This window comes from Dermochelys coriacea, chromosome 6, assembly GCF_009764565.3.
Source record: "Dermochelys coriacea isolate rDerCor1 chromosome 6, rDerCor1.pri.v4, whole genome shotgun sequence".
NCBI lineage: Eukaryota > Metazoa > Chordata > Testudines > Dermochelyidae > Dermochelys > Dermochelys coriacea.
In genome coordinates, this window is record NC_050073.1 from 22,911,155 (window position 1) to 22,938,949 (window position 27,795).

General features: G+C 41.5%; 1 protein-coding gene across 2 annotated transcripts in view; it reads right to left on the minus strand.

Annotated features, from left to right (window-relative positions):
* The window catches only part of OSBPL5 (oxysterol binding protein like 5), a 219,407-nt gene extending 192,278 nt beyond the window's left edge, over positions 1–27,129 (minus strand). The window contains exon 1 of one of the 2 annotated variants that reach the window (XM_038406906.2): positions 26,646–27,129. The gene's annotated coding sequence lies outside the window, so the exon portion shown is untranslated. The remainder of the gene's footprint in view (positions 1–26,645) is intronic. The other variant, XM_038406908.2, reaches the window with a different exon arrangement.
* Positions 27,130–27,795: the final 666 nt, after the last annotated feature.

Here is a 27,795-nt window from a genome sequence, read left to right on the forward strand (position 1 = left end):
GGGCTACACAGAGGAGCCACTGCAAGAAGCAAGAATCCACTCTACGAATCCAGTCATTTAGAATGACACTACTGCTGTCCCTCGGCTATAGTAACAGCTCCAATCCCTGTACAACCCCAATAAAGGGCTCTTAGGTTTGTGGAGCTGCATAGCAGCTGCTCCCCCCTCCCCGCTAAATTTTTGCCATATCCATAACCCCATAATGCTGCAGTGCATAGCGACACCATGGAGCAGAATTCCATCCCAGGCCAGATGAATGGAGCTTCCTGAGCATTCTCTCAGGGTATGTCTACACTGCAATTAAGCACTCGCTTCTGGCCCGTGTCAGCTGACTCCGGCTCACGGGGATCAGACTGCAAAACTGCAGTGTAGATATTCAGGCTTTGGCTGGAGCCTGCGCTCTGGGACCTCCCCATCCCCACCCTCCCTCGCAGAGTACCAGAGTACAGACTCCAGCTAGAGCCCGAACATCTACCCAGCAATTTTATAGCCCTGCAACCTGAGCCCCGCGAGTCGGAGTCAGCTGACACAGGCATACCCCAGTGGCCCACCCCACCACAACAATCTGATTGAATTTTAGGCTTCTTTTGTCCACATGTGGGTGGGAAGGAGCATTTAGTCCTTATTGAGCCCAACCACTATGAGCTGGCTCCTTCTAGCTTCTTAACCACCCATCCTCTTGTTTCTGGTGGCAATTACACTGTGTGCTCTAAACAAAAATAAACGTTATGTGTAGCATGCATGAAAAAGAAGACAAAAAGCCTATTTTAGGCAACAAAGGCCTGACATTTCAAAATGATGGATTTGTGGCCTTTGTAAGGAGCTAGCCTTGCTATTTCCAGCCCACATTACAGAGCAGTTGAATTATTCATACAAATTTGCCAGCTCTGGGATTGCACGTGTGTGCTTGGCAGTTATGGAATATTCCAGGATTTCCCAGGGTGCTGAGTGGACACATTCTAGATGCACTTGCGATGTGTGGAAGATAATGACAACCCATTCCTTGAGAGCTTGGGGATGTGCAGATGGCTACTTTTAAGAACAGGAGGCCAACAGTGATAGTATTCTTTTCTTTTTTTAGTCTATTCTCTTGTTGAATAGATCACACCCACCAGGCCAGCAAAATGCAGGGAACAACTAGCTATGCACTGCATGGTATTTATAAAGAATTTGACATTTCCTCAAAGCTTTTGTCTGTCTAAAGCATAAAGACCAATTTGTTTGGAGATATGCTTTATCCAATTTGCACTGTCCTCCTTTGTGTTGCATTGGTCACTTTACCCAGGCTATGCCATACAGTCTGCTTGGACTGTGTACTCTCTGGGACAGAGGATCTCCAGCTTAGGAGCTTCCCTAGAGAGATGGTCCATGAGAGAATCTCCCCTTTTGTCATGACCGCACAGGTCACCATCCCTTCCATTCATGATTGCAGAACATCCCTATGGCAGCTGATTCCATAGAAGAGTGATAATAGGAAAACATTTAATGTACTTTATTTCCTTTTTATTGAGGTTAGCAGCTGGAAATAAGGCAGAGAGCAAACACAATGCAACTAGCTAGCTCTCTAGGAACCACCAGAAAATGCTCTGCCCCAGTGGTCCATGGACCAGAATTTGAGGATTTCTGATCTAGAGACCAGCAGAAAATGCCTGCAAGGGTCCTCTTTAAATGTTTTGATGCACCACAATCTCAGTAGCAGAGATAGGCCAAACCATATCTCAAGATCCAAACTAGAACTTGTCTCCATAGTGGGCTGAGCTAACAGACCTAATATCAAAACACCTCCACTCTTTGAGAAAGCTGGGATCTGGGACCAAACCTGGATTTTGCACATATCTACTCCATATGTCCAGATTGGGCCCATATGGTACAGTTCAATCCCCCCTCTGCTTCATACCTACTAGCCAAATGAGTCCCTAGTCAGGAAGGGTAGGCCCTATTTATTTTTATTTTTCAAAATGCTTTTCCTTTTAATACACACTCTCTCCGAAGATCTCTCCTAGAGTAATGTAGTTATAGGGTGTGTCCCTATGCATAGCCTTTCAATGTTGGCAGTTTTAAGTGTAGACATAGCCTAAATACGTATAAAATGCCATTGGCTAGATCACCCCTCTCCTGGGAAAACTTCCAGAAGGAGGTATGAGAGGGAAACTTTTGCCCCATAAGTCATTCTCTCTGTAGATTAGGGGTTTGTCCTTTCCAAATAACAGATTAGGTGTGTAGTCCCAACAACACAGGCCTCAAAGTCTACTGGAGCCTAAAGCCGTCTTGTGTGGATGCCTTTAGAGCTGGTAGGAAATTTTTTCAATAAGACGCTGGTTTTTTTAGTTGAAAAATGCTGATCTGTTGAAACTGAAACTGTTCACAGAAATGTGTCAGTTTGACAAAATCTTAATTGGTAAGGTTTCTCAGGTCCAGAATTATTGATGGTGGGGTTTTGTTTTTTGGCAAGGAGTGGGGAGGAGAGGCAAGAAAAGAGAGAGAGAAACTCTATAGCCTATTGGTTATAGGGTACTTACCTGGGACGTGGGAGAGACAGGTTTAAGTCCCTGCTCTTAATCAGGCAGACTTGAACCTGGGTCTCCCACATCTCTGAGGAGTCTACTTTTTGTTCCAATTCAGAATGAAAACAAAGGTTGAAACCTTGAAATTTTTCAAAATCAGACTTCTTGTTTTCCAGCCAGCTCTAGATGTTCTTTGCATTTATACCAGCTCAGATGCCCCCTGCAACCTGGACCCTGGCAGCTTGACTCCACTGGCAGCTGGCCTCTGCCCTCCCCAGCTCCCTCCTGTGTTCTCCAGCATGGCACAGGCAGGAGAATTATGCCTCTGGTGTGAGCTCATTGAGGGAAAGGGCCCCAGCACCCTCTTCAGGGAAAGCCACAATTCTGTCCTCTCTGTGTAGCCTTGGATAAGTCATTTTAATGTATCTCTTATTTCCTCTTCTGCAAGTTAGCGGCAATACTTCCCTGCATCACAGGGGTGTTATGGGATTAATTACTGAGTGTAAAATGCTTTGAAGATCTAAAGTGCTATATTCAGTAAAAGCTAAGTATTATTTTCAGACAAGTAGGGTTTTTTAAGGCAAAATATGGAACTGGTTATATAATTTAAACAAGGTATCTTTAGAAGCCACTGTAGTGCTTCAGCATAGATGCTCACAGCAGCGACAGGACGGGTTCTCCCATTGCAGTAGTTAATCCACGTCCCCAAGAGGTGGCAGGTAGGTCAATGGAAGAATTCTTCCATCCCGCCTGGCACTGTGTATACCTGGAGTTAAGTGGATGTAGCTACATCTCTCAGGGGTGTGGATTTTCACACTCCTGAGAAACGTAGCTATACCAACTTAAGTTTCCAGTGTAGACCAGCCCTTAGGCTCCATTCCTGTGAGTTAATATACAGGAGCCGACCGCTGGCCCAGTGTGGAACCGCATGATGTCAACAGTGCTCCAGGCGGGTGCAGGAGTCAGTTGAGCATTCAAGATGGAACCTTCTTTTTCATATAAGTATTCAGAGTAGCAGCCGTGTTAGTCTGTATTCGCAAAAAGAAAAGGAGTACTTGTGGCACCTTAGAGACTAACAAATTTATTAGAGCATAAGCTTTTGTGAGCTACAGCTCACTTCATTGGATGCTGAGCTGTAGCTCACGAAAGCTTATGCTCTAATAAATTTGTTAGTCTCTAAGGTGCCACATATAAGTATTGTGTCTCTATATGCATACATGTGCATTTATACTTCCAATTGTACTACAGAATACAATATGTATGGTACTATGTCACATAGATAAATGTAGTATTTATATTTGATGTTGAATATCACAGTGCTAATATATATATGAAAATGTGCCTGACTGAGTACAACCAGAACACTTAGTGGAAGTATAGGGCCCGTGAGGGTTAGGGGCCTCTAGCTATAAGATATGCTATTGAAAAGCTGGGTATGATATTATCTTCCACAATATGCAATCAACAATAACACAATTTACAGCATTTTTTTAGAGCACAAAACAGACCATTGATTTTCTATATGCCCTTCGCACCAATAACAGGGGAAACATATAACCTAAATATGAAGTGAACTGAAAATGATTTCACAGGCATTGAACAAAATGCCAGAGGGCCATGATGTCTGGTTAGACAGAAAGAAGACAGAGATATAGAGAGGAATGACCTTGTTCTGCACAATAGAGTAATTCATATGGATGAGCCAGATCCCCCAAATTGCAACATACTCAGAAAAGAATCGTATTATGAATGCAGCTCAGCCTCCACTATTACAAGCACTGAGTCAATTCTATTTGTTAAATGGGAAAAAGTGGATAAAATAAAGCAAGTTGTCTTTCTGAACGTGACCGTTCTCCATACACGAAAGGTGAGGTGGCACAGTCAGCAACAGCCTCAGGCGGTTTAAATCAACACAGCTCCACTAAAGTGATGGACTTACCCAGACATGTCAGCTGAGGCTCTGGCCCCAAATAGTCCTTTGGGGTTATGGGTAATGTTTTTCTGTAATACTTATTTTCCTACAGCATCAACTGTCTATCCCCAGGGAGTGCTATCTCCTCTGCTGTGTGTGCACCTGCATGCATTCCATGTGAACTCGCTTCTGTGTTATGAAATGCACAGAGTTCAGTCCCACCTCTGTACTGCCAAAGATGGAGAAGTAGAGGCCCATAAACTCTACCCTGGGCTGTCCCCTTTGTACAGCTGAAGGGATGGAATCTGTTGCTATCTCCAGTCTCCCACAGCAGGTACACAGCCAGAATACAGCAGGTACACAGTCACCTTCCTTTACAGCTGCTGGTGCAGGGATATACTGTGGTGAGGACAGTCATGTCACTTGTGAGAAACAGATGCAGTCAGAGCACTTTCCTCACCTACTGGACAGTCCCTTGGGAACCACTGCCAGCTGGCACAGATTAAAGCAACTCTCAGGCTATTCTAACCTGTACCAGGACCAGGTGGAGAATCGGGGAGTCTCTAACCGGCTTCTCTCCTATCTGCTAACCCATGTGGAAACTCAATGCAGCTGACAATCTGGCCAAGAATTAAGGACACCCTCTACTACGCCATAGGAGCCTGTCGGAGGAGACAAGCGGGGAGACTAAAAGATTTTTTTAAAGTCTCATGGTTGCAGCCAGCACTAAGTTGCTCCAGCACATCCGCTTGGATGTGAACTTGACCGTCTCCTTCCTCAGCCCAGGGAATGTTGGGAACAATGATACATCTACAAAAAAAGCTATAAAATTGGACATATCAAACCAGCCCAACTCATAGCAGTGTAAATGACTGCTGCCTCTAGGCTAGAATAATTTACACACTTTCCTTTTTCAATCTGCCACCAATAAAAGTAGTAGAGAACCTCCCTACCCACCACAGGTCTGCTGTGTCAACACAAATAATCACAACACAAGATAGTACCAAGGTATTTGACAGATAAACACACTTCCCTAAGCAGAGAAGGACATCTGTGAAAGGCTCGTGAAATACAACAGCAGAAGTTGCCCATTCCCTGAATAAAACAGTATAGCCCAAAAACTCACATAAAATACAACAGCACAGAATCAAGGAAAGTGCTCATATAATCATACAGACAACGAAAATGCTTATCACTCATACCAGCTATCGCCAAATACAGAGCAACTCATTCCTTTTTGAGTCCATCCCCGCAACCCTGTCCATCCCCTTGGTCTGCCTGGATAAGAATGATTGATAATTCATGCAATTATTATTATTATTATTATTACTACTAAATATTGCAGTTGTGCCTAGAAGTCCCTATCACTGATCAGGGTCCCATTGCATTAGACTCTGTATAAATTGATCCTCAGAAAGCTCACAGTGGAGGATGACAAAAAAGGCAACACCTGGACAAACAGACAAAAGGGGTTGGATGGGATTGGTGATGCCATATGAATACAATCAGGCACAGCTGCATAAGTAGACTGAGTAGTCAAAATGGCCACGATTGGCCAGCAGTTTAGCTATAGACTGACTCCTCCTTTACTATTACCAAAGTTGGTATGCAAGCTGTCAGCCTGATCACTATAGCCCTGATTCAGCAAAGCATTTAAACACATGCTTCAATTGAAACGTGTGCTTACGTCCCATTGCAATCAATGCTTTAACAAACAGGGATGGGGTTACTCATGAACTTACAATTAAGAACGTGCTTAAGAATCTGTATTTTCTCTCCTCTCCTCCAAAAAAGGATTTAAATCTCGTCAGATACTTTCTATTAATTGATCAGGACTGGGATTTTTCATGAGAACCTAAATTAGGCACTCAAATCCTATTGACATTCATTGGTAGTGCCTAACTCCCTTAGGCTCCTTTGAAAATCTCAGCGTAGAAAAAGACACAAAAAATTGTATGGGGTTCAGAAGCTTCCTCCTTTACTCCCCACCCTACTCCAACTCTTAAGCAACATAAAGAACCCTTACTAATTCACATTAATGACTGGAAGACAGAGATCATGTATGACTAGATGTTGCAAATCAATGAGTCTGTAAACAAACTAAATTAAAACAGCTGCGACAGTGCATTGTGAAATGTACTTTGCTCATTTATTTGTTAAGTCTAGTTTTAGTTGTTTAGGACAATATCGCCAACTCCAAGGCCTCAAAAAAATCAAGAGATTGGGTTAAAAATGAGATTAAAAAAATAATAAATGTGGGGTTCCTTTTCATGGCCTGCTGAATTTCAAGTCATTAGGTTAAAGTAAAATCACATTTTCATCCGTGAGGATCAGAAATTTATTTTTTCTTTTTCCTTTTATTTTTTTTCCAGTGAAAGCTGAGACCCTCATGTAATCCCATGGCTCCAGGAAATAGGTCTTAAAGAAAGACACGAAATATCATGAGACTTGCAATAAAATTTCAAGAGTTGGCAACAGTGAATACTTCACAAAATACTGCTAAACTCTCTGTAGTGTATTTTGTAACAGCCTTGAAGCCTTGACTATTACCCTCTGCTATTAAAATTTGGCTAAAAAGTGGGAAGAGATGCTGTGGTTTTTTGTGCAAGTGAGCTTAGAGTGAATTGCAGAGATTTAATTAAAAAACCCTATACAAACCAACAACTCCTGTGCATAATGCACGTTTTAATGGAAGGGGGTTAGACTAGGTGACCCTTGTGGTCCCTTATATCCCGTTTGTTCTAGGTCTATGACACTGTCTCAACCTTGACTCTACATATTCCTGGTATAACTCATATTCTTGAAGGTGGTTTTTTAAGCATAAGTGTCTGTGTTCTATTGTTTTTAATTCTAAATCCTAACTAGATCTCTTCTTAACAAGGCAGTTCCAAATTAAATGAATAATATGAACTCTGCTTCCTGTTATAGCAGATTGTCTTTAATGGTTTTAGAGGGGCCTCTCCCATTAGACTTTCATTGATTGTGGGTTACAAGCTGGCTTCATTTAATTTCTGAAAGGTTGCGGCACCACTTTTGCCCCATATAAGGGCTGCATGGGGGGACTGTGGGCAGAGAACCCGTGCAGGGATGCCACCAAAATAGTTTCTGTGCCCTCAGTAAGCACTCTGGAGCAGCAACTGTCTTTTCATTATGTGTATGTATAGCGCCTAGCAAAATGTGGGCCGTGTTTGGGGCCTCTAAGCACTATGAATAAATAATAATAATGAATCCCTATGATGGTTAGTATGTACAGTAGCACAGAGTCTATACCCCGCCTATATCCCATTAAAGGTAAAAGGATTTATATGACACCTCAAGAAAAATACAATACCCAACAAGATTCTACACTTCATTGGTACCTTGGGACGTGATTGGAAGGCAGAAAGAAGTGCAAAACAAGCACAAATGGAGAAGGGGCCTTTCCTTGAATTACCCTCAACAACTGTGGAGATTGGCTGCTCTTCCCCTGCTGCTGGAGGACATCTAGGTCAATTAAAACTAAGATCCCCCAAAGATCATTAAATCTCTTGCAAACATTGAGAATCAGCAATGTTAACCTGCAGTCACTTAGGGTAACACTTCTGCTGACTGCAGTGGAAATAACTGAAGTCACCACTTTACACTATGTGCTTTTTGGACAAAGAAGAAGCAGCAGGTGGGGGATGATTATATTGGAAGAATTGTTCAGTGACAATTAATCCATGTAGAACTAACTTCTCTGTGGTACTGTGTCAAGATCAGTATTCTGTGCTCTGCTCACTGAATGCAGGTCAGCTCTGCAGATTAAAGCTACCTACTGGAGATCAGCTTTCTTACATAATTTGAATCAGAGATATTTCAACTCTCTCAGTCATTCACATGATAAATTTTAGACAGATAAGCAAGACAGCATCTTACATCCTGAAGAATTCAAAAGCACCTAACAAATTACAGACATACCCACAACTGAAATCAGCTACCTCTGGGGTGGAAAACAGTACAGACTGCACAACAGGAAGGGAAGAAGAATGTGTAAGATGTACAAAGTAGGAGACCTATGTGTTTTTTAGACAAAAGACAGATCAGACTATTGTTTGCAGCCCAACCACCGACATTTCAGCGTTCTCCATGCTCCTATATACAGAAGAGTTTGTCTACAGAGAGAAATTTACTGGCAGAAATATACCAGTATAATTATACTGTATATAACTATAGCCCCGTGGACACTAATTCTGGAATAGAAGTGCCTTTTCCTAGTTTAGTTTATGTTGCTTCCAAAGCAACGTAAGCAAAACTGGAAAAAGGCACTCTTGTTCCAGAATAAGAGTGTCCATATGGGCATTTATAGCAGCATAATGCTACCGATACAGTTCTTCTGGTAAATTCCCCCATTTAGACAAGCCCCAATTCTCCTGATTTACTTCAGATGGGAAGTTAACAGTATTGACACTTAGTGAGGGGGAAACCTTGGGCCAAATTCTGCCCTCATTTATACCTATTTCTCCCCGCTGATGTCAATAGGATTGTATAAGTGTTGTTAAGAGTAATGTACAGTGCAGCCAGAGAAACCCATTCACAGTACAAATATCAAGATGTATTGGTCCTACAAAACCCTCTGGCACCTAACTGATTAACTAACTATTTACATATATGCAGAGAGAGCATTCCTGTAACAGGTATAACTGAGGGCAACATTCGGACCCTTAAGTTTATGAATTTCTACTATAGCGTTAGAAAACCAATCAAACTAATTTTGTCATTTCCTCAATGTATATCTCAATCTCGTCCCATGTGCTTTGAGGAAGCTTTCTAGAAATGGGAAAGAAACAAATCCAGACTCCCCTGCAAGTGGGAATTAATAATCCCCACTATCCCTATTCCTCTCCTTCCATTGTGAAATAGGAGCCACTGTAGTTGAATATACTCAACAAGAATAATGAGTCAATGAATTCAGTCTGGTTGGAACTGGGCTAAGTTCTCTGATTATCTGACTCACTGTGCTCCCCATCTGGAGCCTGAACCCATACTAGGATATGCAAGGTTGCTCTTTGCATAGAAACCTGAGTAGCCAATTCACCCAAAGCTACTCTGAAGAACAGAGGCCACTGTGCGTGTCATAGGGTGTTGTGTAAGACTTGTTACATCACAGATGACAGGAAAAGTGGTCAAGTTAGAGATGGGGAATGGGTGATTCAAGGCCCTTATGGAGGTTCTCCACATGCTGTACGTCCAACCATGCAGTTATGGAGGGATTTGGGAATCTAGCAGTTACATCACCTCCAGACAGGAGAGGCTACACTCAGAAAGTTTTTCCCCTTGAGGTCTAAAGACATTGCATCTCCCAAACCTCATTAGGACTGACTGAGACGAACTCTCAAGTCTGCAGCTGTAGGGTGCTCTGGGTTGAATAGTGAAGGGTTGAAGAGGATTGAAACAAGTTGTGGGTTCAAATGTGTACAGAGATAAGGTGCTCATATACTCTTGTAACAAGTACAGTATAAGTACTTGATATACCTCCCATTCAAGTCCATGTGAGTCTTTCTATTAGTTTCAATTGGAATTGGATCAGGCCCTACTTACCTAGATATATTAGACAGAAGTAAAGCGTGTATTTCATACAAGTGGGGACCAGAGATGCTTTGCCACTTCCTTTGCAGAGTCTCCTGAGAAGACCAGCTCTGAACTGTGGGCAATAACAACACTTATCTACTGGGAAGGTTTGAGGCAACACAAAGAGAGAGAATTGTGGGGAAAGAGCGAGAAGCAGTGGTTTGCTGAAAGTTAATATAACTCTGAATTAACAGTGCCGATGCTTTTTATCCTGATTTATTACATCAGAGCAGAGGTACTGAGACATTCCTCAAGTTTCATTAGCCTCGCTTTTTCCAGTAAAATTGGGACTGACAAGTTATTCAGCGTTAACTGGCTGGTTTTCCAGAACTGGCACTGACCATGGCAGTTTCTCACAAACTCAGAGACATAAACACGCAGAAAAAAAAATCATCATTAGCTAAAAAAAAGTCTGAATGGAAAATAATAATTTTAAAACATTAAATGCCAGGACACTAGTCTAAACTCCTTTACTGTGGTAGCTAGAACAGTTTCTGATGTTTGGATGGTTATCTAAATATTGTATCAGATAAGAGAGCACTTTTATAAGAGAAGGCAGGAGAAATTATTTTCTCGGACTACGTTTAGGAATGTAGGAGTGCCTGATAAAGGCTTTAATGTTTACAATTGAGCAAAGACACATTAAGAACCAATGAAAAACTCATGGAGGATTGTGAAAATTGGAGGCTGATCATAATGGTTCCTGAAGCACTGTATCCCATTTTCCCAGACCTGACAGAAGCAATTCTGTGGGTCCAAAGTATGTGTTGGGGAAGGGATCAAGCCACAGAAGTTCCCACGAAAAGAAAATACAGCCTAAAGTTTCATTAGCAATAAGTGAAGCAGCCGGCAGGCAGCACTGTAGGAAAGAGATCTGTATTGAGCGTGCCTAGAGGACAGTGTTGCAGAGAGGCCTGCTTTTATTCCATAGCATCCTGGCCACCAACTTGCATTCCTGAGGTGTCACTTACCAACTAGGTCCTCCTGAAACCAGACCCTCTTTCACCAGTCCCACTTATATTTGCGTTTCTGGGGGCAGCTGTGACTAGGGAGAAGATGAGGTAGCCCTGGCCTACTGAAGCTCTCTGGTGAGGGATCAACTATATTTTGTGGGGAGCAGCATATTATGGGGAAGTAGAAATAGAATATGGGATGATCAAGGGAATCCTCTTATAGGCCCCCTTATGCAGGAGGGGTACATCAACCAGCGGTACATCAACTCAACTGGATATTTACCTAGTTTTGCAACAGGCTACATAAAAAGCACTAGCTAAGTCAGTACAAACAAAAATTTCATACAGACAATGACTTGTTTATACTGCTTTATACACTGAAATGTAAGTACAATATTTATATTCCAGTTGATTTATTTTATAATTATATGCTAAAAATGAGAAAGTCAGCAATTTTTCAGAATTAGTGTGCTGTGACACTTTTATATTATGGTGTCTGATTTTGTAAGAAAGTAGTTTTTAAGTGAGGTGACACTTGGGAGTACACAAGACAAATCAGACTCCTGAAAAGGGTACAATAGTTTGGAAAGGCTGAGAGCCACCACTCTAAAACAAGCTGTCTTTAGAACAGGATGCTTAACAAATAAATAAACAAAACAAACATACATTTTAACTTCAAACCTTTATGCATTTTCGATTAAGTTTTTGTAAGTGCACACATACTCACACTTACTTTGAAGCAGCAGGATGGACTTTTAAACCATTTAGATATGAAAGACTGGTAAAGCAGCCCTGAATGTGAATACTAGCCCCCCTGGGATGCCAAGATGCTGGGACTGCTTTTTCAAGCCTGACACAGATGGTGCATCATTCTAACTATAGTGTATTTCAGTGTTTTATAATCCAGCAGCCACTGCCAGAACTGACAGGTGCAAAGCCCGAGCACATATGATGCTACCACTGAAAAAAAAACAAACCCCACTGAGCTACCCAGGAGTGCTTTGGATAAAGTCATTGAAATAGCAAACTGGCACATTTTGAAAGCAATCCATTTTGAGTAGACCTGGCTTCCCTCCGACACCAATTAATAGCGACACGAAATCCTTGACTGCTAAATGTGGAGATTCTCCCCATTGAATTTACACTTAATGACATCTCTCAAGGCTAAGCATCTCTAGGAAACATGACGCATTTATCACGGAATTATGTATGCTGTTTCCCCCTTTGGAAAGAGCTTCTGCTCAGCTGCATTTAGAGGATTGTTTGGAACCATGTACAATATGTATGTCTCCTGTTTTCCCCCTGCACCTTTGTGATGAATGTAGCTTTGTAACTGTTGTCATTTTGTTTTCTGTGTATTGCACCTCCAAAGACCTAGGAATCTTCTCTTGGCTGAGGCAGCTGCCATTTTGTGAGGCAGCATGTTATTGAGCCGACTGCTCGTTCACAAAGACTTTACTTTCGTTCTTTCCCCTTACTCTAAAATAAAAGGCATTCCAACTGAAATGTACAGTTGCTTTTTTTTTTTTGTATAGAAAAACAGAACTCTCACTATGTTCACTTCAATAGTATATGTAACACGGCCACAAACAATCCAAACCTAAACCACTCCCACCTTTACCATGTAAGGCACATTTCACTGCCCCCAACTCACAGTCCCAGCTGTTTGTCCTGCCCTTCTGGATGGACATGGCACGTGATTATCTCCATCAGTTCCATCTCCAACTATTTTCAACTCTGTCAGCATAGCTGGTGCTATAATTGAGCTATAACCCTGTCTCCAAAGCCATAATTTCGGTATCATTAAAGGCCATTTGGATTTGCGAGGAAAACATTACAGTAGTTTCAGACTTAGGCTTAAAGATCTGCCAACCTTTCAGAGCTATAAATAGGGATATTTGGGGAGAAAACGAGGGATGCAGCTTTTAATTCTATTGAAATACTATACTTTGGGAATAAGGGAGCTTTCTGGAAAGACAGCGTGGAAAATTATGAATTCATGGCAACCTGAAAACTACAGAGAATAGAGTTAATTCTAGGGATTTTTAAAATGCCCTAATGCCTTGTTTTCCAAGCACAAACATTTGCTCACTTCTTTTTTGTTATTGTGGTCACTCCTCACTTGCTTTCCACTGCCACTTTCTACTGGGGATAAATGCAATAAGCAGGCACCATTGCAGCACATAAGTAAGAAGCTACTTATGAAAACTGCTGCAAGCCTTATTTGCATTCATTTGAACCAATTACCAGTCTTTTACCAAAACTGCGGATGGCTGCACCTTCCTTGCAAGCAAGGCATGTTTGCTTTAAAAGCGGAATATTCGAATGCCACAATTTGAAGGAGAAAACTTTTTTCTTGATCTTTTTATTGCCTTCAAACTGCCAGCAGATAATTAAAGTGATGTAAGAACAGTAAATGAAAGAGAGCACAGAAAATAAAAAACTTTTATTGCCTCAGAACAAACCAACTGTCCACACCCTTTCCAGGAAGATACCTCAGTCTTCTGCAAAGGCTGTGATTTACAGCTCTTGGTACATAAACAACTGAACTGGAGCTCCTCATATGATACCGTGGATAAAAAGGGATAACACAATCCTTGGATGCATACATGGGAGAATACTGAGCAGGACATAAGGAGATGATATTACCTCGATGTGTGGCATTGACAAGACAATGGCCAAAATATTGTGCGATGCTCACCCTTTAAAGACAATATTGAAAAATTGGAGAAGGTTCAGAGAAAAGCTACAAGAATAATTCAAGATCTGTGAAACACTGTACAAGGAAAGACTTAAGGAGTTCAACCTATTTAGCTTATTGAACGGAATGTTAACAGGCAACATGATCATGGTCTATAAGCACATACACAGGGAAAAGTTGTCAGATAGTAGTGGGCTCTTTAAACTAGCAGTCAAATATCCCGTGGCTGAAAATTAAAGCTAGAAAAGGCCAAACTGGAAATAAGGTGCAAATTTTTAATAGTGAGGATAATTAACCACTGGAACAGATTACCATGGATACGGCAGATCCACCATCACTTGAAGTCTTTACATTAAGGTAGGATGTGTTCCTAAAGTAGATGGTTTAGTTCAACCACAAGTTGTTGAATTTTATGCAGGACATGCTGGGTGAAATGCTATGGCCTGTGTTATGAGGCAGTCAAACAAGATGATCGTAATAGTCTCTTCCGGTTTTAAAAGCTATGATATTACATGTTTTTTGAGAAACACCAGTTCAAATATGGGAGTTCAAGCCTTTCTATTGGTTCTCATTCATTTACAGGAAATGCATATAACTAGAGTACAGTCCTGAGCTCTATAACTCCATTCTCAGGCACAAAGAAAACAGTGCATATAACTCATTGCAAAACAACTGATAAAGCACTCAGTGATGAGGAGGTAGTACTGTTGAAATGGCTGAACATTCCTAGCCGTGTAACATTGCATGTATTCGCCACTACCTCTGTTGAATTGTTCCATTTAAAAATTATGCCACAGCAAAATGGCTTTTTAACTTTTTTATTGTTTCATTTGCTATTATGCATTCCAGTGCTTCATAATAAATGGTATTGTTATTTACAATATTGAGTGTCTCATCTGCAGTGCACCCAGCATAGAATCAGTCACCCATATGTGTACAGACAGCACTAGAATTGTCCATAAACTACTCTAGAATACAAATCTCGGTCTCCTGAGGGCACCAGATATATTTATAATTACACCTCAACTCATTAAAGAAATGTTATAAAAGCTAGTTTGAAATGTATTTATTTAATTCTCCATTTAGTTTTTACTCACAAGGTTAACAGAAAGACAAGAATATCATCTGATGATTTTATCACTGGCTTTATAGAGAGAGAGTAAACAAGTGTATTGTGATGTGACTATATTGAACAGACTAAGGATGGATGAATCTGCTGTAACAAGAGGAGTCCTGAGCTTTCACTCAGTCCACACAACAAACCACTGAAAGTCAACGACCCAACAAAACATTTGAACAACTTGTTTTTCCTCCTTACTTTTAAATTGCAAATACCTCTAATCCAATTTAGGTTTATATATATGATCCCGGCCTTTCCAATACCACAATATCTGAGCATCTCTCAGGGTATTGTAGATTTACTCTCACAACACCCAAGTGAGGTAGAGATGTTTTATATTTTTTTTAAATGGGGAACTGAGGCATAGAAAGAGGAAATGATTTGCCTAAAGTCACAGAGGAAGCCTGTGGCACAGCCAGGAACTGAATACAGATCTTCTGAACCTAAGGCTGCTGGCTTACCCTCTTCACTCCGTCTGGGACCACATCTACCAAAATATGGTGAGGAAAACTATTCTTGGGATATTTCCAACCCATCTAGAAGCAGATCCCAGAAGTATCAGAGACAAGCATATGACTACAAGCTTTCCATACAAATATTGCAGGCCAGAGAATTTGGGACAAGCATACGAACTTTTGATGCTCATCTGAACTGAACCTCTGAGCCTTTTGAAGTTCATCCAGGGCCAATATGGACTTCATAGTAATTAGGTGAGAAGACTTATATTGCTTAAACTTTTTTAGGCTGGGAACTGGAATGCTCAGAAGATTAATAAGGCACTACTGAGCCTTTAACCTCTAGGTGACCGATTCAAATCCAGTCTGGTGGTAGTCTGTGTGAAATAAGGGAGTGTCTTGTGTATAATTCCTAGAAAACTAGTGTCCATATCATAAAAATCACCGTGGATCAATTTAATGGCAGTCCCAGCAGAGAAGCAAAGTAATGAATGGACGAGGAGAACATTGTAATAAAGCAGAGACTAGACACTGTGGTGATCTGCACACGAGAAGTATCAAAGGTTGATAGACAGAGGAGCAGTCCATATGCTCCCAATGACTACTTAAGCTCAAAAAGGGTTGAATGAAATTTCTCCCCCAAGTAATCATTTTTAACAACATGAAGAACTGGGCTGCACTTGCAGCAGTTCCTACATCCAAAAACTTAGAACTGAGTTCCTACCATTTATTCTAAACATGAAATAAGAAAGTGTATTTGGGATGCAATAACCTGTGATTTTTAAAAAAATACAGTTGTGGTCTAAATTGCAATTTGGATTATGCATCCACTCAAGGGAATAAAGGATGGGTGAGGTTCTTACTCCCCCTACATCTCTTCGTAAATTACCTGGACCTTGCATTAAGGTACACAGGCGTGCAGTGCCTACCGATTTTCCCTGACAAAGCAGATGGTTGGGGACCAGGTGTGGGGGAAAAGAGAAATGAATGGAGCCAAGGCTATACCACCAGCTGTGCTGGAATAGGGGGTCACGGTGTTGTAACTTTCAACAGCAAATTACAGCTTTCCCTGGAGCAAAGGGGAAGAAGGGAGGGAACTGAGCCTCAGAGATGCCTCTCTGAGGCAAAGTGCCTCCTGAAGCTATTCCTAGGACAGCACTGCATATGCAGCACCCCTGCTTCTGGGCTGTGCCTGAAGGTATAATCTAGCCCTTTAGATCTATTTCCAAAGCCATTTTCACTTTGAGTGCCTGGTGATTTCCCTTTAAAAACTGCCACTTCCCTAGGGCAGAGCACAAAGTTTTAAAAATGATGCGATATCTTTTGGGAATCAGTGTTGCAGTTTATTAGTGGGGAAAATACATTATGAAGTCCCACACTGGTCCAAATATGCTTTCACAGCTGGAGAAAAGCTTCCTTTTCCAGCCTTGGCTACAGTAATACAGCACAACTATTCATTATCCTCATCACGGAAAAGGCCCTCCCAATTTAGTACTTAATATAATTATGGCAAATTAAAAATGTTTAGAAAAGGAAACTCTTTTCTTTCCAGAGCTACTACTTTACTCTCTTAAACCCTGTCACTTGAAAATGGGCCTACGTATTTAATAATGTGACCTTTCTTTCTTGTTTCCGCTCAGTGAGTAGACAACTCAGACGTTAGCATGGAGGAGGTTTAAATTCTATTTCTGAATTTAATGTTACATGTCCAAGGGATAACTAGAGAATAGCAGCACAATGTTCCCCACATATAGCTAAGAAGGCTTCAGTTCCAACACCGAGACAGCTGTTAGAAGGCAATTTTCATCTCACTTGCATTTGCTCCCATTGACCTCAGTTAAGTTTCCCCCTTTTCATAGAATCATAGAACTTGAAGGGACCTCGAGAGGTCATCTAGTCCAGTCCCCTGCACTCAAGGCAGGACTAAGTAATATCTAGACCATTCCTGACAGGTGTTTGTCCAACCTGCTCTTAAACATCCCCAGTGACGGAGATTCCACAACCTCCCTAGGCAATTTATTCCAGTGCTTAATCACTCTGACAGTTAGGAAGTTTTCCCTAATGTCCAACCTAACCCGCCCTTGCTGCAATTTAAGCCCATTGCTTCTTTTCCTATCCTCCGAGGTTAAGAAGAACAATTCTTCTCCCTCCTCTTTGTAACAACCTTTTATGTACTTGAAAACTGTTATCATGTCCCCTTTCAGTCTTCTCTTCCCCAGATTAAACAAACCCAATTTTTTCAATCTTCCCTCACAGTTCATGTTTTCTAGACCTTTAATCATTTTTGTTGCTCTTCTCTGAACTTTCTCCAATTTGTCCACATCTTTCCTGAAATGTGGCGCCCAGAACTGGACACAATACCCCAGTTGAGGTCTAATCAGCATGGAGTAGAGAGGAAGAATTACTTCTCGTGTCTTGCTTACAATACACCTGCTAATACATCCCAGAATGATGTTTGCTTTTCTTGCAGCAGTGTTACACTGTTGACTCATATTTAGCTTGTGATCCACTGTGACCCCCAGATCCCTTTCAGCAGTACTCTTTCCTAAGCAGTCATTTCCCATTTTGTATGTGTGCAACTGATTGTTTCTTCCTAAATGGAGTACTTTGCATTTGTCCTTATTGAATTTCATCCTATTTACTTCAGACCATTTCTCCAGTTTGTCCAGATCATTTTGAATGTTAATCCTATCCTCCAAAGCACTTATTTGAAGAAAGGATTCAAATTTGGCTACAAATAAAAATGTGTATCTTTGCAGTATGAGCAATTTCTGACTAACGATGTGGTGTTAACGTGGTTTTCCTTCAAAAGATACAAGATGATATCCTGGCTCCACTGAAGTCAATGGCCGGGATTTGACTCACAGTATCATTCAGTGAAACACAGAAGCCAAGATGGGGATGGCATATGTTTATATGCCAGTTAACTGCATGATATTAAACTATAAGGACTCAAAGGTCCTGCAAACCTTTACTCTCATTTGTAGTCCCTACTTAGGAAAGAAAGCCCATTAAAGTCAATGAGACATTCCATGTGAGTAGGATTTGTAAGACTGTACTCCGCGCTAGTTGGTTTTGCACCATAGAAGGCTGTGAAAATCCTGAAATGAGAACTTTCCCAGAAGTCCAGCCCATCTTTAAAGCAACTAACTTTACAGCACTATGGGAAAAAGGGATAATTTGCCTGGAAGCAGCTATCCAAGTGACACTCTGATACATGGTGATTTGGTGTTTTCATAAAGAAATAAAACATTGGCTTGTAATATTTGAAGTGCTATTGGAAATATCCTTTTTGACACAGTACGTTGATACCTGTCATAAGAGGAAATGTCCTTATTGCTACCATTGTTCAACAGTTGAGAGAACATTAATAATAATTAGCAGCAGCTCTCTATTAACTAAGCGGTCTTGTAGATAACAACGAGGTGCACGTTAACACAATGCAATCACTTGAGGACAGCTTTATAGCAAAGAACAACATAGTGTGCTTTTCTGGGAAGGGAAATTTCAAGCCCTGCAGGGATTATTTTGGTTAAACTGCTTGAGTCACACCGTCCACTTGTTGTATTTACAGCGTTGCTCACTTGCTTTTCTCATCTAGTCCCTACCTACTTTATACTCCCTCATGAAGATGTACCTGGTCATAGAAAGGGCAAAATTGGAACAGTTGTACAATCTCTCCTCTCATCTGATCGACAGTAATTATTTAAAAAAAAAAAGAGGAGTAATTGTGGTACCTTAGAGACCAATAAATTTATTTATTTATTCTGTCTCTTCTCCATCATGAGGGGCATTATAAATAGTGTAAAACAGAGACACTGGGCCAAGTTAACTGGATTTACATCAGGCAGGAAAACTGGTCCATTATAAACAGAATCACAAACATAAATGTTGTACTTTTCCGACCCCAAACACCTATGTCCCTCTCTGGACTGACAATAGTAGAAATCTATTTGGAATGCAGCTCAAATTATTGGCCTGGCCTGCTAATGCTCCAACCCAAATGAGATGAATTCAGTGTTTGGAGAACGCCTTCTTAACCAAAGTAAGGATTTTCCCCTTTATGAGAATTTTTTTTAAAGCTAATGTTGTTCAAAGCTGAATTGACTTTGACTCACATATAAAAGAAAAAGGTCACAGAATCAGAAGAAATCCACGTATAAAATAAAAAGGTCACAAACTTTTTTTCCACAAAAAGAAAAGGAGTACTTGTGGCACCTTTGAGATTAACAAATTTATTTGAGCATAAGCTTTTGTGAGCTACAGCTCACTTCATCGGATGCAGCTCACGAAAACTTATGCTCAAATAAATTTGTTAGTCTCTAAGGTGCCACAAGTACTCCTTTTCTTTTTGCGAATACAGACTAAAATGGCTGCTACTCTGAAACCGTTTTTTCCCCACAGTGAAGAAGAGGGGGAAAGGTTCTTAATATCAGTAACAGATTTACAATACAGTGTGGGGTTTCCTTTTAAAGCAACGTGGCAAGAGAAAGCTGAGAGATTCATCTTATAAAATGTAAATCTGTTCTACTTGTGCTTGTGCCAGGAGCTTATCAAAATGAACCCACTAGTCCAGTAGTAATTCCAGTGGTAATTTCACATCAGACTTCCAGGGATTCTGTGGATCATTCAGCAGCCTTTCCTCAGTGAATAGCAACACATTTGCAAAGATGTTAAAAAGCCTTGGCTCCTTAGAGTCACATCCCGCTGCCTTAGAAAAATTATTCAGGGTATGTGCCAGACAATATTCAAGACAGGGAGAAATTGTTCCTTCTATTTTGCCAAGATTTCCCATAATGACTAATAGCTAACCACACCATGCTGTACAGCAGAGTTCCCTAACCCTAGTGAATGAGATGTGTAAATTGTTTACCAAGAGACTAGAGGACTGTGTCATTACAATCAAAGAAAAGAGCAAATCAGCTGAACAGCTGCCACACTGGCTTCTGATTTTTTTTTTAATTTTTTGGTGTGCTCTCACTGGCACTCACCTACAAGTAACAAAAATCACAACATCTTTGTAGCACTGAAAAAAAACCAGCAGCTACCGGAGCTTCTACTGGCACTGCAATAGCGTGGGTGTAAAAATATTTTTAGATTAATCTTGACTTTCAATTTGAAAAAATAACCAGCTAACAGCATTCAGATTGTTATCTCAGGATTTTATTTACATGCATTCCTCAAAACCACACAACCTCCACTATATCTATACAAAAAAAAATTGCTTCTTTTAGCCACATTCTGCATCAAGGACTCTTCTGATGCAGAAGTTGTGCAGACAGTTACCACCTGTTGTATCTTTATTTGTGGAGGAGGGTACTAATTAAGGAAAGAAGGATGGCTTTATGGTTCAGGCAATTGATTGGGACTCCAGAGATCTGAATTCAGCTCCCAGTTTTGCACCATGCTTCCTGTGTGACCTAGGGCAAGTCATTTAAATTGTTCTGTGGCTCTGTTCCCCATCTTGTAAAATAAAGATAATAATCCTTCCTTTTCACTACCCTTAGTCTGTTAGACTGTATGCTCTTCAGGACAGAGATTGTCTCTTAGGCTATAGCTACACTAGAGAGCTTACAGCTCTGTGCCGCTGAAAGTTCACTAGTGTAACCGTTTTAAGCCGATTGAAGAGAGCTCTCCCATTGACTTAATCTATCCGCAACAACTGGCAGTAGGTATGTTGATGGAAGAAGCTCTCCTGCCAACATAGCGCTGTCCACACTGGTGCTTAGGTTGATGTAACTTATGTTGCTCTGGGGGCGGGGGGGGGGCTTGTTCACACCCCTGAGCAACATAAGCTACATTGACATAAGTGGTAGGGTAGACATAGCCTTACTGTGCGTACATACATCTCCTAGTACAAAGGGGTCCGAATCTCAGTTTAGACTTCTAGGCACTAACAGCATACAATAATCAAATTACTATGCAAAAAGAAAAGGAGTACTTGTGGCACCTTAGAGACTAACAAATTTATTAGAGCATAAGCTTTTGTGAGCTACAGCTCACTTCATCGGATCCGATGAAGTGAGCTGTAGCTCACGAAAGCTTATGCTCTAATAAATTTGTTAGTCTCTAAGGAGCCACAAGTACTCCTTTTCTTTTTGCGAATACAGGCTAACACGGCTGCTACTCTGAAACCTGTCAAATTACTATGATTTCTTTGGGGGGATTTTTATAGTAAATGTATTTGATTTTTCCTGTTTAATTAATCAATACTGAGCTCCATAAGTGTACCAGTGATTGTCGATGCTAATTAAGACTACATAATATTTCCAATCTTAACACTCCCATTCCAGGGCTGATTGCAGTGTGTTACTTTTACTCAGTAACACAGATACTATATCGTTCAAATGGAAACTGAATTGCTGCAAAACTGTCACTACACTAGAGCTGCTTTACAAACGGGCAGAGTTTTGTTTTGAATATATTTCATAAACATTGAGAAGGCTGCTTTAAGCACCAAGAAAACGTTATTGATTTTGGCTCATAGCAAAGAATTACAAGAGATTCTCATATCTTAGAGAGCGAAAAATTGCACAAGAACAACTTGCACCCGTCAAAGGTGCTGTACCGTGAACATTAGATTTTATAACTGGGGGGAAAAAAAAGAATCCCAAACTAAGACTTTGTATGTGTTAGTTTTCAGCCCAGAGCAAAGTTTTGTCTCCACATTACAAAGCCCACAAACCAAAGGGAGTATAATGGAAATATTGACACAACCGCCACTATAGCTATACAAACATAACACAAATAATCTGAGATTTCAGAGCACTCCAAAGGGAAGGCTCTGTCTCCAGAACAATGGGTACCTTTTAGTTTATCTTTATCCACCTTGCTAATTAAACAAGTAGCCTGGCAATTCTGGCTTGGAAAAATCCTCTTTCATCCTTATTAAGGCCTGAAGTCATGTAGAGGCAACATTAAGAAACATATCAGTCAGCTGCTACAAATTCTGCAGACTATTCCTTCTTAATCACCCAGTTTCCTTATGTTACACAGATACCTGCACACACAGTATCTGGATCCAAATACAAGTACTATAAAAGGCCTTTAGACAGTATGTGGGAATAACTGATATAAAGTCTTGGTCCCTGGATCCATCTTTAACGAAGCATTCTAAGTCTGGATATGTTATTTCAGAATTTTTTGTTTGCATGTTCTCTAACTTGGAAGCTGGACAGGAAGGAAAAAAATGTTGCATCCATAGATCTTTTGGCTCCTGCCATCTGCAAAGTGGCAGTTGACGGAAATGTTTGAAACAGCCTTGTCAGAATGCTGGCTGGAAATTTACAGTATGCTAAAATGTGTCAAATTATCATCATGGCAGCAGAACGTGGATAATAAACTTTGCAGTCAGGAAAAGTGTACTTCAAGAGAGTAACTGATTAACAGAAATTCAGAAGCGAGAATTAGGAATGTTTATAAAGTGGACGCCAAGATGACAAAATCAAGGCAGCAAGCATTTCTGCTTAGTGGCACTTTGTTCTCTGGGGTCTACACTTTAGGAGCTCATCCTACAGAGCAAGAGACAGAACGTCGAAAAGTTTGGAGGTGCTGAGCACTGTGCCTTAAGTTCCTTAAAGAACTTAAGGTCAACAGCTGCCCAGAGTGTGCTGAGAAGAGGGTGAAATTCAGCCATACCATTCTGAGCCAGGTTTGTCCTCTGACTTTCACACAAAAATCCAGAGGAGTGTCGAGAGGCCAGTTAGGTACACAGCAACCACATAAAAGGTACACAGCAACCACATTGCTCCATAAAAGTTACTACCAGCTTCACCCCTAGTAGCTTCTTGTAGCAGTGTGCTCAGTGTCGGGAGTCATGCATTCTGGAAAGAATGATGCAAATCCCAGCACAGGCAGTCTGGAGAGCACCAGCCATGCGTAAGAACAGCCGCAGTTCGAGATGTGAGGGTAAAACAGGTCACTGTAATTCCTTTCCAAAAGGACACATTCTGATTGCCAGCTGCCATTTCTTAAGATGTATCTTGTTTTCCTTTACAATCTCCTTAGTAACCACTGCACGAATGTGTGCAAACCTGAAATGTGCTGCAAGAGACATCTCGCCACAGAAAGTAGAGCCATGAAAAACAGCAGTTTTCACTGAGCAAATCCTGTGGTAATGCACACAAGGCAGAGAGGCAACACTAATGAAGAAACCCCAAATTAGGCTTCCTGCCTGTTTACAAAGTGACTATAAATTGCAGATACGGTGGCTGGAATAGCTTTCTACTGGCTCGGTAAATCAGAAGCAGGTAAGCACCATGCCTAGCATACTTGGTAGCGGCTTAATTTGTGCTGCCTCCTAGTTGCCCTAGAAGAGTGAGGGCCTGGTCCAATAGCCACTGAAGCTGATGGGAGCCTTTTTCATTGACTTGAATGCGCAATGAATGGATCCCCTAGACAATGAGTCAGTTGAACGCTAAATCAGACTGACCTAAGTAAATACTGTAGCATAATATAAAATAAGCAGGACTAAATTCTATCCTAGAATGCAGGTACTATTTATTTCAAAAAGATCCCACTGGGTATATTCAGGGTCAGAATGTGGCATTAACCTGAAGGTATTGCAGATTCCAAACCATAAAAGCTTTTTCGAGGCTCTTCAGAGAGACTCATCCTCTCTTATGTTCTGTCCAGTAACGCGCCTTGTTAAACACACAGCCTAGCAATAGAAACTGAAATTCTGTTCCTCTCTCCCACTCAGCTCGTGATCCAATGTTGCAATAAAACATATGGAAATTAAACGTAGGGGCCATAGAAAGAATACAGAAGCAAATCCTTCCTTCAGCTATGTTTGTGCAACCCACATTGAATAAATCATTCCATAACCTCAGTACATTTACACAAGACTGAGGTCTCCAGGTTCCATATGAAATCCAGATTAAGGTGCCTGTTTAAATCCTATTTTGCTGAATCAGACAGAATTTATCCTTGCAGTCCGTATGGGACAGAGGAACCACAGGGATGTAGCCTCAAGCCAACAAAGGGACAGGAATACATTGCAAACCCCACAGATTTATGACCCAGTTCAGATATTATCCTTCACCTTCACATTCATTCCAGGGTCCCTCTCACCAACAACGGCTGAGTGGCTGCCATTGTTTGCCCACTCCCAGTGCAATCTGTGAACCACTGTCAGAGTTTCACCAAGCCTATAGGGAAATGCTTTGGGCAGCATTAACGTCTGCAGGTTTTTGGTGAGAAAAAGCCTACCTGTGGAGAGAGAGGGAAATAAGCTTCAAAGGACAGCTCTCCCCGGCACTTCCCTCCTCCATTGCTTGGCCATGCCTTCTGAGAATTTGTGTGTCAGGGAGAAAGATGCGGGGAGGAAGGGCACCCCACAGAGAGGAAAATAGTGACTATGTGAACCTCTGCAGCTTTGTTCCTTTTTGCCCTATGCTCTGGGGTGAAATAAATGGGCCAGAGTGTTGAATTTGAGTTGAATAAACTCAACTGGGGTGACATGAATGTGTTGATGGTAAAGGTTAGCAATTTGCTAGTCTCACACTGATCTCAATTACTAGTTTCAGATTATACTGTATAGCACTTTTAGTCTTCAAAGCAATTGACAAATATAGGTCCTGATCCTCCAAACTATTAAACACATGTTTAACTTTAAGACCATTTACTTCACTGGGGCTAATGCTGGGTTTAAACTTAAACACAGGCTTAAGTATTTGGATCAAAGCTATAATCTACCTACCCTTCATATTACAGGAAGTGCATTGAAAATGGGTCCCACCAGCCAGACATAATGTATTTTTAAAGGAAACGATATCACTTACAATAGCTCTCAATTCCTTTTGCCAAAACTGACAGTCTGTTCAAATCCACCTCTAGCTCTAGTATAAAGGTGCTCTGAGTGCCTGATTGATGAATTGTTAGAGACAGAGTTGAACTACAGTATTCTGACTTTTCACTGCTCCCACTGCTAAATCCCAAAGTGCAACAAATGCACTTTAAAAACAGTAATATGCTGTGTGTGTGTGTGCTGGCCTTGCTGAGCCATTTCATAAGCGTGAGTAAGTTTAGCCACTACGCATTTCAGATCTTAAAGATTTTTGATTATTTTGCTAGTTGAGCATTCCAAGCTCTTCTAATGTATTTCACATTGTCTCCTTAGCTCTTGTTTACAGATATATAGATATAATTTTGTAGGTAGCTAAGCTGTGCTGTCAGAGAACAAGGTATAAATAGCCGGAGTTTAAATAAAGATCTATTGTAACAGTGGACCTTTAGGTTAAACTCATTCAGAAAGGAAACTTTTCTCTTCTAGTTACAGAAGTGACAGCTAGAATTAGTATACATTTCACTTTCAGCACAAACACAGCCTTTCCTAGGATGTAACAAAACTGTGATCTGGATAAACAGGAAAATTCCATGGTCTCATGTTTATACAAATAGAACCACTGTGGGGTACTGATTCTAAGAACAATTATATTCTCTGGCATATGAATGAAAACAAAAGCAAATGCATGTAATTGTGCAGTCAGATGAGATCTCATTTAAAACAAAAAGAAAAGACTGCGTTGTTCTGTAATTATGTTCTTCTTAACACAGTGTCCCAGCTTTCAATGAGATTTTGTTTTCTTTTGTTTTCTGTACATCTTAACTCAGGCGAAATTCCTAGTGATTTCAATGGGGATTTTTGCATGAGTAAGGGATGACAAGTCAGTCTCCACAGGAAATGAAATCTCAGTTTCACCAAGTGTTTTCTTAGAAGTATGGCTTCTAATTACAAGCGTGGAACTGTGGACATTTTATTTTTTTTAAAGACAGCAGTGATGCTATGTTGCTATGAATGACAAAAATGCCACAGAAAAACAAGTGCAACATTCATTTAATGTGTGAAGATAATGGCATCATAAAGCAAGTATTAGTGCATTTCTTGTCTGATTCACTGAGGAATGGATACATGGTGCATGTTGTATGCTGTCTACAGGGGCGCTATTATTATGGTCTATTGAATTTTTGTGAAGTGCAGCTTAAATATTTGTACCTGTGCCCCATGCAAAGGATGGGTAGGCATTTCACAAGTAAAGTATTACACAAATTAATATTCCTGAGGCTTCTTTGCAAATGTTAATTTTCTGTCTGGGGAGGAGTCCCATATTTTCAAAGAAACAGATCCCAGTGAATGCTGAATGCTCCATTGTGTGGGTGCATTTCTAGAAGCGCAGGCTCTGAATGATGTGAGGTTGCGTTAACTGCTAGCATTGGCAGGATTCAGTTATTACTACTGCATTGATAAAAGAGAGACAAGACTGTAAAATCTTATCTTCAACAGCACAGGTATTGTTGGTGGGGAGAGGGAAGATCTGCCAGTTCACAAGGCATAAGACATGTCAGCTATCTCAAATACACACACACACACACACACACACAGTTATGGCCAGCAGAAAGGATGCCCTTACCTTCTCAGAGCGTAATACCTGACAGCTCGGACCGACAGAGCCCCTGCCCCAAATCCTGCTGGAGATCAGGGGGGCAAATTCCCCATGTCCTCACTGCCTCCTCCTCACCCTAGTAAAAAGTTCCTCTGAACACCTCTCCACCGGCTGTCTGACATGACGCCCAGCTCGGCTGGGGCTGCCCGCCTCCCTCCCCCGGTCCTGGATGTAAAGATCCTCCTGTGGGGCCAGACACGTGTCCCCTGCCCGCCTCCTCCGACCGGTCACCGTCGCCAAGTCTCTCCCGTGCGCGGCGCGGTGCCCGGTGCGCTGTGCGCTGGCACCCGCAAGCAGCCCCTGCCTTTCCCAAGCAGCTGTTGCTCCCCTTGCCCTAAACTCCTGCCGTCAAAACACACGGGCTGTCTAGGCGTTAGCCGGCCTCTGGAGCTGCTGCCCCTTCTCGGTCCCAGTCGCAGCAGCAGCGAAGGGGAGAGGCATTTACACTGGAAAGCTGGACAGCTGTTTGAGGGAGTCTGCGGCAGGAAATACCAGAAGACTTATCCAACCACAGTACAAAGGGGCGGGGGCGGCGGGGAGGGGGGGGGGGGAAGAGAGCTTCTAAAACCTGGGCAGGATCATTGAATCCTGGATTGGATTTTCACATGGTGTTGGGCCGCTTTTATCGATTGAATGGGAGGAGGGGGACGGGGGATTACTTTACGTGAAAATAATAAATAATAATAATAATACACCCACCAAAAAAAGACATGAGGAGCCGATCAATGCATAGCAAAGACGCATTTGCCCAGGCGCGCCGGGTATTGCTCACCGAATGTGGAGTTTTTAGCATCTAATAAACCCTCCTCTGCCCTCTCTTCCCCCACAGTTTGAGCCTGTCTTTCTCTTTAGACGTTCAAAGCCTGCACAACAGAATATGGGAGCAGGCTGACGCAGACAAGGGACATGCCACCCCCCCGTTGGACAATCAATCTCCAAAAGAGGCATTTCATTCAAATCTGAAACAACCGCGGAGGGGGGAGGCAGAGGCCAAAGTAAAAGGAAGCCAAAGGCGAAGGTCTCCCCAGGAACAGGTTTCAGAGTAGCAGCCGTGTTAGTCTGTATCCGCAAAAAGAACAGGAGGACTTGTGGCACCTTAGAGACTTACGCATTGATT